The sequence below is a fragment of the Meriones unguiculatus genome (assembly GCF_030254825.1).
Source record: "Meriones unguiculatus strain TT.TT164.6M chromosome 13 unlocalized genomic scaffold, Bangor_MerUng_6.1 Chr13_unordered_Scaffold_45, whole genome shotgun sequence".
NCBI classification, from domain to species: Eukaryota; Metazoa; Chordata; class Mammalia; order Rodentia; family Muridae; genus Meriones; species Meriones unguiculatus.
Window position 1 is genome coordinate 1,529,735 of NW_026843652.1, and position 13,389 is coordinate 1,543,123.

Consider the following 13,389-nt stretch of genomic DNA (forward strand, 5'->3'; position numbering starts at 1 on the left):
ACGGCAAAGACATCCCGGCGTCAAAAGACTGTTTGGCAGGCCAAGCAGAAGGAGGTCTTGCTCTCAGTTTTCGCCAAGACACCTTACCCGAGCTTCAGGACCAGGCAGGAACTGGCCAGGGAATTCGGAGTTCCAGAGTCCTCCATCCGCGTGTGGTTTCAAAACCGCAGAAATAGAACTGGCATGTCGAGGAAGACCTCAAAGCAGACCACCGCAGGCTCCAGCCATGAAGCCTCCCAACAGCCTCCTGAAAAGCTTGTCGCCAGGGTACAACAAGCAAGAGGCCCGCCCTCAGAACGGAGAAGGCCTCGAACGCGGCTTAGTCCAGCGCAGATCAGCATGCTAGTGCAAGCTTTTGAGATCTCTCCATCCCCAGACTATGCCACGAGGGTGCAACTGGCCCTGAGCACAGGTTTGCCTGAGGACACCGTCCACATATGGTTCCAGAACAGAAAGGCCAGGCAGAAAGGCCGCGCTGGAGGCAGCACAGCTAAAGGTGAGGACATGCCTGCCTCTCCTGGCCCGGAAAGGGCTCCTGGAGCATCGTGTTGCATTGAGCAGGAGGCTTCCCGCGACAGCTTGTTGACATCGGGTTCTGCAGGAGGCCAGTGTGCAGAAGCGTTGATGTCAAGACCCGAACTCACCTTCTTCACAGAGGCCTACCCAGAATCCAGCAACTCCTGCCCTGTCCAGCTCTTCCTGGAGCAACTGGCGAGAACAGTGGAAGAGGAACAGGGACCAGCCGCTCTGGACCCAGATGTACCATGGGAGCAGATCGAACCAACACTCGAGGCTCCTCTCACAGAAGAAGAATATCAGGCTCTGTTGGACGATATTTGACCACATTGAGAACGCCCAGAATTGGGACTGTAAAACCCGGTTGCCTGGACCCTAACCTGACCATTGTCTCAGAGACTCCAGCCAGAAATAAGCTTGGACAGATGCTCAGACTTGCATCTAAGAAAGGTGCAGAGCTCTAGCGATCCTGAGTAAGTGTTGGGGAAAAGATGGAAGGCCCTGGAGGTGCGAGGAACCTCACAAGAAGACCAACAGAAACAGCTGCTCCAGCCCCCAGGGGGCTTGCAGAGACTGAGCCATCAAATAAGGAGCATGCTTGGTCTGGACCTAGGGACCCTACATACACCTAGCAGGTGGGAGGTGAATCCTTGTGCTTAATGTGGGTTGCCCTATGAGGGAGGTGTTGTGGAGTGGCCCAGCGGCGGTGGAGAGTTGTTTCTAACCTGGACTTTGTTGTTTCTAACCTGGACGGTTTTGAAGGACAGTTATATAATGTTAGCTTCAGTTGTTATCAAGATAAATATGTAATTTGTCTGCTGTTGTACTCTGCGTCATTAAATTATTTTTAGGCATTACTATGACCTGTTATTCTTTTCATTTGGAAGTTAATGTAAAGAGGAGATATGATTATCTTTCAAGCTGAAAAGAGGTGTGATCATGACTCTTGGTTTTTAACTTGACTGCATATGGAATTAAGCAAAACACCCAAATTAAGGACACAATTGTAAAGTACTCTTGCTTGTTTGAAATAGTCTTCTCTACTTCTCTTCTGGATCTATAAAGCTGAAAAATATAACTTTAATCCATATCTTCATACTGCAAAACCAACCACTCATCTTTGCCTCATCTTCTACTGGAAACCTATACAAGGACATGGAAGAAGGAATGTTTTACTCTTTGCCTGTTCTTTTTCGCTTTGGGAGCAAGTCTATTTCTTCATTGACTATAGAACCTTCTTCTTGAGGAGTTCTGTGTATATGAAGGTGAGTTGAGCCAACCAGCCTCATGGACTAAGCCACTGATAGATTCCTCGATTTTCCATTTTTAGGCATCCACTGTTGAATTAATTGACTCACAGATTGTAAATCATTTTCAGAAATCCTTTCCTATAAAGAGAGAGTTAGAGGGAAACATAAACTATGCATATAATTATCTTTCACATAGAACTACCAAATTTTCTGCTTTTAATAATGTTATGTAATTCATTCAGAAATCACTTAAACAACAGTACTTTTCACATGAGGAGTTATAGAAAAATATTCATCATCATGCAAAGGCAAAATGCTACATACATTTTTTGGTATATTGATGGCATAGGAATTAAATTTTTTGATGCAGTTATATTCTAAAATATCATAATTGAATTACAAGTATTTTAATTTTTTGCAGCATTTATATATAGTTTATTTTTACCTCAAATTAGTCCCTTCTTCGTCTTAATTCACTCAACACACATTATAGTGTGTTCATTTTTTATTTTCTCAGGTTACAGAGATTCTATTTTATATGGGGATGACACCATGAAAATTAACTGTTCTATGCATGACACTGCTAATACGAAAATAGCATTCAAATAATGAGTAGACCTATCCGAATCACACTAGAATTCTCAGCAGAGACTATGAAAGCCAGAAGGGCTTGGATGGATATCATGCAGACACGAAGAGACCACCGATGCCAACCCAGACTACTATACCCAGTATATATGCAGCCATCCAGCCCTACAGAAGATACTAGAAGGAAAACCCCAACCCAATAATGTGAAATACACTCCAGAAAACACATTGAGGCCCACACCATGAGGGGAAGTCCATGCCTGACACTGCCTGGATGACCATGAACCAGAGTCAAGATAACCTAGAGACACACGATATCTGTAAACATGACAGACAAAAAATGACAATGAAAGATACTATGCTATAATCATTGATGAGTGCCTAGCCCAGTTGTCATCAGAGAGACATCACGAGGCATCTCATGGGAACAGATGCAGAGACCCTTATCCAAACACAATGATGTATCCAGGGGAACCCCACAAATGAGGGAATATGTATTGTAGGAACCAGAGATATTAAGGACACAACAAGCACATGGCCCACTGAGTCAACTGAGTTCATAGGGGATCAGAGACTGAAGGACAAAAACATAAACATTCTATGAGTCTTGTGAGCTAGGTTGTTGGCATACACCTTATGATTATTATCCTGATTTCGCTGAGGGACTTCCAACAGTGAGAATGGGGGTGTCTCTGACTCTTTTTCCTGCTTTAGCTACACTTTCTCTCCTCATGTATTGCTTTGACCAACTCTGATGTGAGGGATTGTTCCTAGTTTTATTATAACTTGCTATGCCATCACATTTTTTTTTTCATTGAAAATAAAATAAATGGAAAAAAAGCAGTGGATGAAGGAGAGGTGAGCTGGGCAGAGTTGGGCAGAGTAGTGGTGGATAGATTGTGTCTGGGAGGAGTGGAGGAAGAGGAAACTGCACTTCAGATGTAGTGCATGAAACAACAACAAAAATAAAATGCTAAAACTAAATAAACTGTCAGCAGCTAGGGCTGTTGGTGAGCGCCTGCATTCCTAGCACTCAGGAAGTTAAAGGTAGGTGGATCTCTGTGCGTTCAAGCACAGGTTGTTCTATAAAGAGAGCCTGGGACAGGAAAATTGTTCAGAAAAAAAATTCTGTTTTCAAAGAAACAAAAAACTGTCAGCATTTTGTGTTTCATCTTTAGGAAATTTGTTATATGTCCCACTTTTTTTATTTTTATTTTTTAATATTAGATACAGTTTATTAACTTTGTATCCCAGCTGTATCCCAGTCCCTCATTCCCTCCCTATCCTACCCTCCTTCCCTCATCTCTTTCCTACCCCTTTCTAAGTCCACTGATAGGGGAGGGCCTCCTCCTATTCCAACTGACCCTAGCTTATCAGGTATCATCAGGACTAGCTGAAATATCCTCCTCTGTGGCCTAGCAGTCTGATTCTCTCTTGGGAGGGGGGAGTTCAAAGAGTGAGCTACTGAATTCATGTCTAAAATAGTCCCTGTTCCACTTAGTATGGTACCCACTTGGATACAGAGCTCACATGTACTACATTTGAGCAGGGGTGGTAGGTTATATGCATACAAGGTCCTTGGTTGGAGAAACAGTCTCATAAAAGACCCCTGTGCTGATATATTTGGTCCTTGTATAGTTCCTGTCCTCTCCAGGTCACACTAACTCTCCCTTCTTTCATATGATTCCCTGTGCTCTGCCCAAGGTTTGGATATGAGTCTCAGCATCTGCTTTGATACACTGCTAGGTAGAGTCTTTCATTGGTCCTCTGGAGCAGGCTTCTGTCCTGTTTCTTGTTTTTGCCTATATCCATCCCATTGGTCTTTCTAAGTGAGGATTGATCATCTTACCTAGGTCCTCTTTCTCATTTATCTTCTTTAGGTGTACAGATTTTAGTTTGTTTATCCTATCTTATAGGTCTAGCATCCACTTGAAAGTGAGTGTATACCGTGTATATCTTTCTGCTTCTGGGACACCTCACTGAGGATTATCTTTCTGGATTGTTTTTTTTTTGTTCATGTTTACATTTTATGACTTCTTTGAATGGTCTAGAATTGAACCTGTCTGTTGTATAGCTTGTAAAGAGGTTTCCCATTTTATAAGCTGCTCCACCACCTAAAGAATGGATTGCAAAAGCATTTTAGTTTCATGTTGTAAGACCTGGAGTCTCACTGCTCAAGAGCTCAGGATTGTGCCCTTCCCAGGAACACTCATAGACCACAACTTGAGGCAAAAGCAAGCGTTTTATTTCAATTTCTATAGGGTCCCCCCTCCAAAGACAGGAGACAGCCCTAAATATGCAAAGGACAGGGTTTTATACCTGAAATTGAAACCACTTTTGCTCTATACATTGATTGTTCAGCAAGAATAGCATGAAGATAGTTTACACCTGGTTTTAGGTAGTATACAGCTGGTTGTTCATAGTTTACAGGTGGTTGTAGATAGTTTACAGGTGGTTGTAGATAGTTGTTCTCAGAACAGTTGACCCTTTCCTTCAAGAGTTATCTATACCTGACTTCAATTCAAATAATCACTGTTGTTTTTCTCATTCCCAGGTGGTCTCTCACACCCCCCCTTTTTGTCTCAATTTTAACCCTAAAATTGTAGATCAACCTCATGGAGAGGTTGATACTCTTTCTGGAGCATCAGGACCTGAACTTCACTTATACTTTCCCTGACAAAGGGGTGTTCTGGTCTGAGAGTTTATTGTCCCTGATGAGTTTCAGTTTTAGTGGGTTGCTGTAGGCTTGGACTTTCCAGGTGTTGCAGGTTGATGAAGAGCAGGCTTAACGTGTGACACATGGACCCAAGCTGTGATGCTCTCTACTTTGGCAGTTGGGGTGGTGAGCACGATGTAATAAGGACCCTTCAACTGAGGTTCCAGATTCTGGCTGCCATGTCACTGCACATATACCAGATCTCCCACCTGGAACTGATGGGGCACCTCCAAGGACCTGGGCGCATATGCACTGTCAACCTTGCTCCATATTTCTTTCTGCATAAGCTGCAGTCCTTTTATCCTGGACAAGTCAGAGTTACCACTAGTTATGTCAAGAGGGTCCCCAAGAAGAGTCAAGGTAGGAGAGCAGGAACCCCATATAGTAATTCAAAGGGAGTTAAGCCTAGTAGGGAGTGAGTATTTCTGACTCTAAAGAGGGCCAAGGGAAGAAGTACCACCCAGTCACCCCCAGTCTCCATTGTCAATTTTGTGAGAGTCTCTTTTAGAGTTCTATTTATTCTCTCTACTTGTCCTGAGATTTGGGGTCTATAAGCATGATGTAACTTCCAATCAAGTCCCAGAAATCTGGCCACCTCCTGGTTTACCTGAGCAAGGAAGGCTGGCCCATTGTCTGACCCAATTAGCTTTGGAATACCTTACTGAGGGAAAATGTCTTCCAGAATCTTTTGGTCACGACCATTGTGGTTTCTTTCTTTGTGGGAAAATCTTCCACCCATCCTGAAAAAGTGTCCACAAAAACAAGGAGATATTTATTGTCATACCTGTCTGGTTTAATTTCAGTGAAATCCACCTCCCAATGCATTCTGGGTCTACTTCCTCTTAGCCGCTTTCCTGGGCTCTGGAAATTCTTACCTATGTTTACTCTCTGGCAAGGTTCACATATCCTAGTCACTCTCTCAGTTAGGATGGTGAGGTTTAGTATTCGGTACGGGTATTGGAGGGCAACTTCAGCCAATTTCTTTGCCCCCAAGTAAGTCCACTTATGCATCTGAGTTATCAATCTCTCAGCATCTTCCTGGGGTAGAATGATCTTACCTTTAAAGTCAATCCATGCCCCCACATTGGTGTTAAATATCCCATTTTTGCCATATTAACTTTAAGTCAGTTTCTGAGCAGTTTAGTCATTCTTCTCTGGGCAATTCAGCTGTTAATACCACTGGGGCAGAGTTTCCTCTAGCAGCTACTTTAGCCTCCTGATCGGCCATGTTATTCCCCTTTGGTGCCCTGGAAGTCTCGACCTTCTGCTGTCCTAGGAATTGAATAATGCTTACCTTGTTGGGCAGCAACAGTGCATTGAGCAAAGTCAGAATATTGTTTTTATTTTTTATCTCTTTTTTATTTTTTATCTCTTTACCAGCTGATGTTTGCAGGCCTCTCTGATGATAGATGGCCCCGTGCACATGGGCTGTTTATGAGGCGTACTGACTATCAGTGTAGATGTTTATCTTTTTACCCTTTTCCAGAGTTAAATCCTGGGTTAAAGCAATCAATTCAGCCTGCTGAACAGAAGTGCCCTCTGGCAATGCCTGGGCCCATATTACCTTATGTCCATCTACCACCACTGCCTCTGCCTTTCTCTTCCATTCTCAAAAAAAACTGCTCCTATCCATATAGTATGTCACCTCAGCTTTATGAAGAGGGTGATCTTTCAAGTCCTTGCACCATCCCTGTTCCTTTGCTAGAACGTGCAAACAATCATGCTCCAGGGGCTGGATTTCTAGATCCGTAAATAAGGTGGCAGGGTTTAGCTCCATAGCCAGTTCAAAGGTGACTCTATCATTATTCAAGTGCAAAGCCTGGTAAGGTGTCATGCAAGTGTTCGTGAGCCAGCAATCAGGTGGCTGCCTTATGACACTCTCAGGGGCATGAGGAGCATAGATGGTGAGGTCCTGTCATAGAGTCAGTTTGTCTGCATCTTTTACTAGTGCCACTACTACTGCTATTATTCGAAGGCAGGTTGGCCATCTTGCCACTACTGAATCAAGCGTTTTGGATAGATAGGCTACTGGTCTCTTCCAGGGTCCAATTATCTGTGTTAGAACTCCTTGGCCATTCCCTGTTTCTCAGCCACATAAAGATGGAAAGGTTTGGTTACATCAGGGAGTCCCAATGCTAGGGCCGACATTAAGGCTTGTTTGATATTATCGAATGTGGCTTGTTCATCCTTTCCCCAGATGAAAGTCTTTGCCCTTTGTAAGGGCATACAGATGGGCTGCCATCTTGGCAAATCCTGCAATCCACAGCTGGCAAAACCCTGCTGTACCTAAAATTTCCCTCAGTTGTTTAGTAGTCCGTGGAGGGGGAATATGAAATACAGTCTCTTTTCTAGCCTCTGATAGCCATTTCTTTTCCTCTCTTAATATATATCCCTGATAACTGACCTGTTTCCTGCAGAGCTGGGCCTTTATTGCTGATGCTCTATATCCAAGGTCACCCAGCTCTTGTAACAGCTAGTTGGTGGCTTTAAGGCAGGTTTCTTTACAATTTGCAGCTAATAGAATGTCATCCACATATTGGGGAAAAGTTACCTGGGGATTGGTGGCCCAGAAGTGTGCCAGGTCCAAGTGTAGGGCTTCATCAAATATAGTAGAAGAATTTTTAAACCTTGAGGAAGTTGAGTCCATGTAAGCTCACCTGAGTCCCCTGAGTCTGGGTCTTTCCATTCAAAAGCAAAAAATGTCTTGCCTGGTAGGGCTGAGTTGGAGACAAAAAAAATAAAATGTGTCCTTAAGGTCCAGGACCATATACCAAACCCTGTCAGGGGGAGGGGAACTCAACAGGTTATATGTGTTGGGTGTGGTAGGGTGTAAGTCCATGACCTGTTTGTTAACTTCCCTCAAGTCCTGTAGGGGTCAATAGTCATTGCATCCAGGCTTCTGAATTGGCAGCAATAGAGTATTCCAGGCAGAATAGCCCCTTCTGAGAACCCCTAGATCAAGGAACCTCTGTTTGTGAGGGTGGATCCTCACGGGTTATCTTAGACATTGGATATTGTTACACCGTGATTGGGGTAGCCTGAGGCTTCAGCTCTATCAGAACTGGAGCTGTTTCTCTGCTTTTCCTAGGCCATCTGTTTCAGCCCATGCCTGGGGAATCTCTGTAGCCACCAGTCAATGTCTTTTTCTGGACTTACCACCTTTTCAGAAAGGCGGCATTCATCTTCCAGTTGAATTGTCAGTACATGAATGGGATCTCCTTTATTGTCTGTCAAATGTGGGCCATCTGGTCTAAAATGGATATGGGCTCCTATCTTAGTTAGAATATCTCGCCCTAACAGCGGGTATGGGCATTCAGGGAGAACTAAGAATGAGTGGTATACCCGGTCCACTCCAACGTCCACCATTCTTCGGGTAGTCCATGAGTATTGTTTACATCCAGTGGCTCCTTGGACCGATGATTTCTTCTTTTTTAGCTTCAAAATCTTGTAACAGAACAGAATGCTGGAAGCCAGTGTCCACCAAGAAGTCGACTGACTTCCCGTCCATCTTAAGGGTTACCCTGGGCTCTGGGTAAGGGGTCAAACTCTTTACCCCCCTAATCACTGTCATCATCCAGGGTTAGGACCTGTGTCTCCAGGGCTTGGGCATTCGGTTTTTCTGGCTTTTTCGTCCTTTTAGGACAATCCTTGATCCAATGTCCTTTCTCCTTGCAATATGCACACTGATCCTTAGACAGAGGGCCTCCTGGAGTCTGGAGGGTCTTAATCTTGACAGCAAGGATTTTGTCAAGGTGAAGGGTGCCCTCGTGTGGCCATTCAACCTGAAAAGTAGGCCACTCTGAGGAACAGAAAGTTTGCCATTTTCCCTTTTTAACTTCAACTGAAATGTTATGTGCCCTATATCTCACCTCTGAGAAATGATCAAGGGTGAGGGATAAGGGTGTAGTCACAGTTTGTCCCATAATAAAGTCGTCTGTCAAGAAAGTCAAAGAGGAAACACAGATAGAGACAAAGAGAACGAGACAGACAATTAGACAAGGACGCCCTTGAGGGTGGTACCACAGAACTCTGATTGAAAGGCTGCCTGGCGGCAGCCATCTCTAACAGGAAATAGATGGGAGGAGGAGCGTCCCAATCCTAGCCTCCCAAACCGGAGCATCCTCCAGTTCCCAGTCAAGTGATAGTCTGATACGTCTGTCTATCACAATGAATGATCAGATGACTAAAAAAAGGTCTAGATAGGCGCCTAAACAGAAACAGATTGGTAAGACAGAAACAAGCAAAGCAAAACAGAAATTAGACTAACCTGTTTTGAGCTCAACCTCCGAACTCAGTCTGATGAGGGTTGGGGAAGGGGCACGCCCTTTCCTGGTCAAACGCACCAAAAATGTAAGGCCTGGGGTCTCACAGCTCAGGAGTTCAAGATTGCGCCCTTCCCAGAAATCCCCACAGACCACGACTCCATGCAAAAGCAAGAGTTTTTTGTTTGTTTGTTTGTTTGTTTTTTGTTTTTCCAATCGTGATACGGTCACCCCTCCAAAGACAGGAGACGACCCCAAGCATGCAAAGCACAGGATTTTTATACTTAAAAATCTGGCCACTTTTGCTCTATACATTGATTGGTCAGCAAGAATAGCATGAAGATAGTTTACAGCTAGTTGTTTGCAGTTTTTGGCCATTTGTGAGTTTTCTCAAAACAATTCACCCTGCCGTTATTTTTTAAAACCTATCTCAGAGCAGTTCATCCTGCCTTTTGAGAGCTACGTGGCTCTGGCTTTAATTCAAAGATGGGAATAGTCACAGCTGTTTTTTATTTTACAGTTGTTTGCATTCTCAGGTGGTCTCTCAGATGGAGATGAAGAGAGAGAGAGAAGGAGACAGCAGGACATGATAGCGGAAGAGAGAGAAGGGGGCACCCCAACAGAGAAGGGGGAGAGCGCAAGAAGGCAATAGCAAGAGGGCGAGAGGCCAAGAGAGAGACAAAGTGGGCAGGCAGATCCTTTTAAGGAGCAAAGTAACCACACCTGCCCTCCCTGGCAGTCAACACGTAATGACATCACAGGTTGCTAGGAAAGCCAGAAACAGGTGCCTAAATACTAAGAGTTGGCATAGGCCTTTAATCCCAGTACTCTGCCAGGCAGAAGCAGGCCAGTCTCTGTGAGTTCAAGGTCAGGCTGGTCTACAGATCTAGTCCAAGATAGCCAAGGCTAAAAGGAGAAACCCTCTCTCAAAATACCAAAATATTCATATGTATAATTAATATATTCTCACTAAATATAGTAATATAAACCAATATATTTAATAAATATGTTATATATTAATATATACATTTTGTTTTAATCATATGTATATGTTTCAATTTATGTTTTAATCATATAGATATATTATTGAAATAAAAAATCTGAGCCAGGCTTTGTGGCACATATCTCTAATCCTGTCTCTCTAGGAGACACAAGCATGCTGCTGTGTAAGTTCAGTGTCACCCTGGTCTACAAAGCAAGTCCAGGACATGCATGGCTAGAGAGAAACATTGTCTAAAAAAACAGGCTAGATGTGTGGCTAGATATATCTGAAATCACATAGTGTGACAAGGCTATAAGAAAGTCTTACGAGGCATGGTGACACACATCCATAGTCCCAGCACTTGAGAGGCAGATGAAGGTAGGTCTCTGTGAGTTCAAGGTCAGCCTGGTTTACAAAGAGAGTCCTGGATTGGCAATGATGCACTGAGATACCATGTCGCAAAAATAAAACATTAAATTAAATTAAAAAAATCAAAGCCTGGATTGTTGGCAAATGCCTCTAATACTAGCACTATGACTGGCAGAAGGAAATGGATCTGTGTTAGTTTAAGGCCTGCCTGGTCTAGAAAGTATGACAGGTCAGTCAAGGCTATACAGAAAATCTCTTTCTCAAAAAACAATATCCTGGGATGTAAACAAAAAAACCTTCTAGTATCTGAAGGTTGTTTCTTTTTTTTAACTTTTAAAAAATTTATGTTTTTGTAAATTACAGTTTATTCACATTGTATCCATGCTGTGGCTCCATCCTTCATCCCCTCCTTTATTCAACCTCCTAACTTCCTCCTATTTCTGTCCTAAAGTCCACTGATATGGGAGGTCCTCCTCCACTTTCATCTGACCCTAGCCTATGAGATCTCATCAGAACTGGCTGCATTGTCCTCTACTGTGGCCTGCTCCCCCATCAAGGGGAGGTGACCAAAGAGCCAGACACTGAGTTCATATCAAAGACAGTTCCTGTTCCCATTACTAGGAAACTCACTTGGAGACTGAGCTGCCATGGAATATATCTGGGCAGGAGTTGAAGAGGTTCAAGGTTATCTCCATGCATGGTCTTTGGTTGGAGTATCAGTCCCAATGCTCTCCTTGTGGAACTCCTGCCCCCTCAAAAGTCTTCCTTAGTCATCAGGGAAATACAAATCAAAATGAACCCAGGATATCACATTACACCTATCCGAACAGAAAAGATCGAAAACTCAAGTGACAACACATGCTGGAGAGGATGTGTGAAAAGGGGAACACTCCTCCATGTCTGGTCGTGATGTAAACTTTTACAACCACTTTGGAAATCAATGTGGTAATTTCTCAGAAAATTAGGAATAGTGCTACCTCCAGATCCAGCTATACCACTCCTAGGTATATATCCAAAATTTGATCAAGTGTACAACAAGGACATTTGCTGGGCCATGTTTGTAGCTGCTTTATTTGTAATAGCCAGAAGCTGGAAACAACCCAGGTCCCACTCCATTGAGGAATGGATATAGGAATTGTGGTACTTTTACTCATGGGAATACTACTAAGCATTTAAAAATAAGGAAATCATGAAACTGGCAGGCAAAAGGTGGGATCTAGAAAAGGTCATCCTGAGTGAGGTATCCCAAAAGCAGAAAGACACACAGGGCATTTACTCACTCATAAGTGGGTATTAGACATATAATACAGGATAAACATACTAAAATCTGTACTCCCTAAGAATCTACTAAAAATTTTTTTTAATCTGTTTTTCATCATAGCCTTGGAGGAAGTAAATTATTTACCATGTTCACTTATAACGTAAAGGAGGAAGTCACCAATTGTGGTTGTGTTCTATATTTTGAAACATTGGAGTAGGTATTGAAGTTTGATGTATGTGTATCAAATCCAATCACAGAAGTTTATTAGGTAAATCTGTTATTCTTTCTGTGGCTGCTGTTGATCTAATGCATTTCCACTTGCTGATAGGTATTTTTCTGCTGAAAAGTATAGAATGGGATTCCCATCATCTATGTGATCCATTGCTTATTTATACCATGTGGTATGTGATCATGCTTTTCAATGAAGGGCCTCTGAGAAAGCATGGTGCTTTTGTTTTTCATTTTCACAAATTCCTTTAAGATGTTTGTTTTCAAGCCTGATTTGGATGTCAGTAATTAGGCAAAGCTGCATTTGAAGTCTTGATTCTCATGTCAGCTTTCTGAGTACACGTCCAAGGGTGGAAGATGTTCCCCCAATGTGTTCTATTTTTACCAACATTAATGTTAAAATGCTTAATAGTGTATATGTATGTATGTATATATGCATAAATATATATGAATATATATATACACACATATATATGTTATTTGAAGTTCCATTCTTCTTATGTTCCCATTAGTTACTACATGACACATAATGTTGAAGTACTGCCTTCTGAGAGAATTATCTAGAGGTGCTGAATAATGTAACAGCAATGATATTTATTTCAAAACAGCATGTTGTGTGTGTATGTGTAATCTGACTATGGGTTCTTAGGCCATGACAAATGTATGAAGACTTGGTGACAGCTTTGTGGGGTTTATTTTAGTCATTGTTATATGTTCAAAGTCATGTTGCCAGTTTTGCTTACCACAGACATTCCCCACTGAGTTCATTGATACTCAAATAAACTTAATTGAAATATTACATCAGTAAAACATTGTCTTCTATCCAGATTATAAACCTATTGTCCTATAAGGATGGAAGAACATGAAATAATAATAATAATAATAATAATAATAAATGCTATGTACAAATTAAAATGATATAATGCTGTCATTTTTTTTGGAATGTGTTAGTTCATTCTTAGGAGTAAAGACTTATTCATAAAACTGTCTCAGATCTACAAGTGAATGTCAGAGAGTTGTCTCAGTGGGAATACTTGGTTGTTTCTAAGCCTGATGATTTGAGCTCAATTTCTGGGTAGCCAATATTACTCCTATAGAATTTTTCTAATATTTCTATACTTGGGCCTTTGTATGTACAAATTCACACACCAGCACATACATAAATCATTTTTAAACCTAAATAAGGGCCAGTTCTTTCACTGGTCAAAAGACTCTTT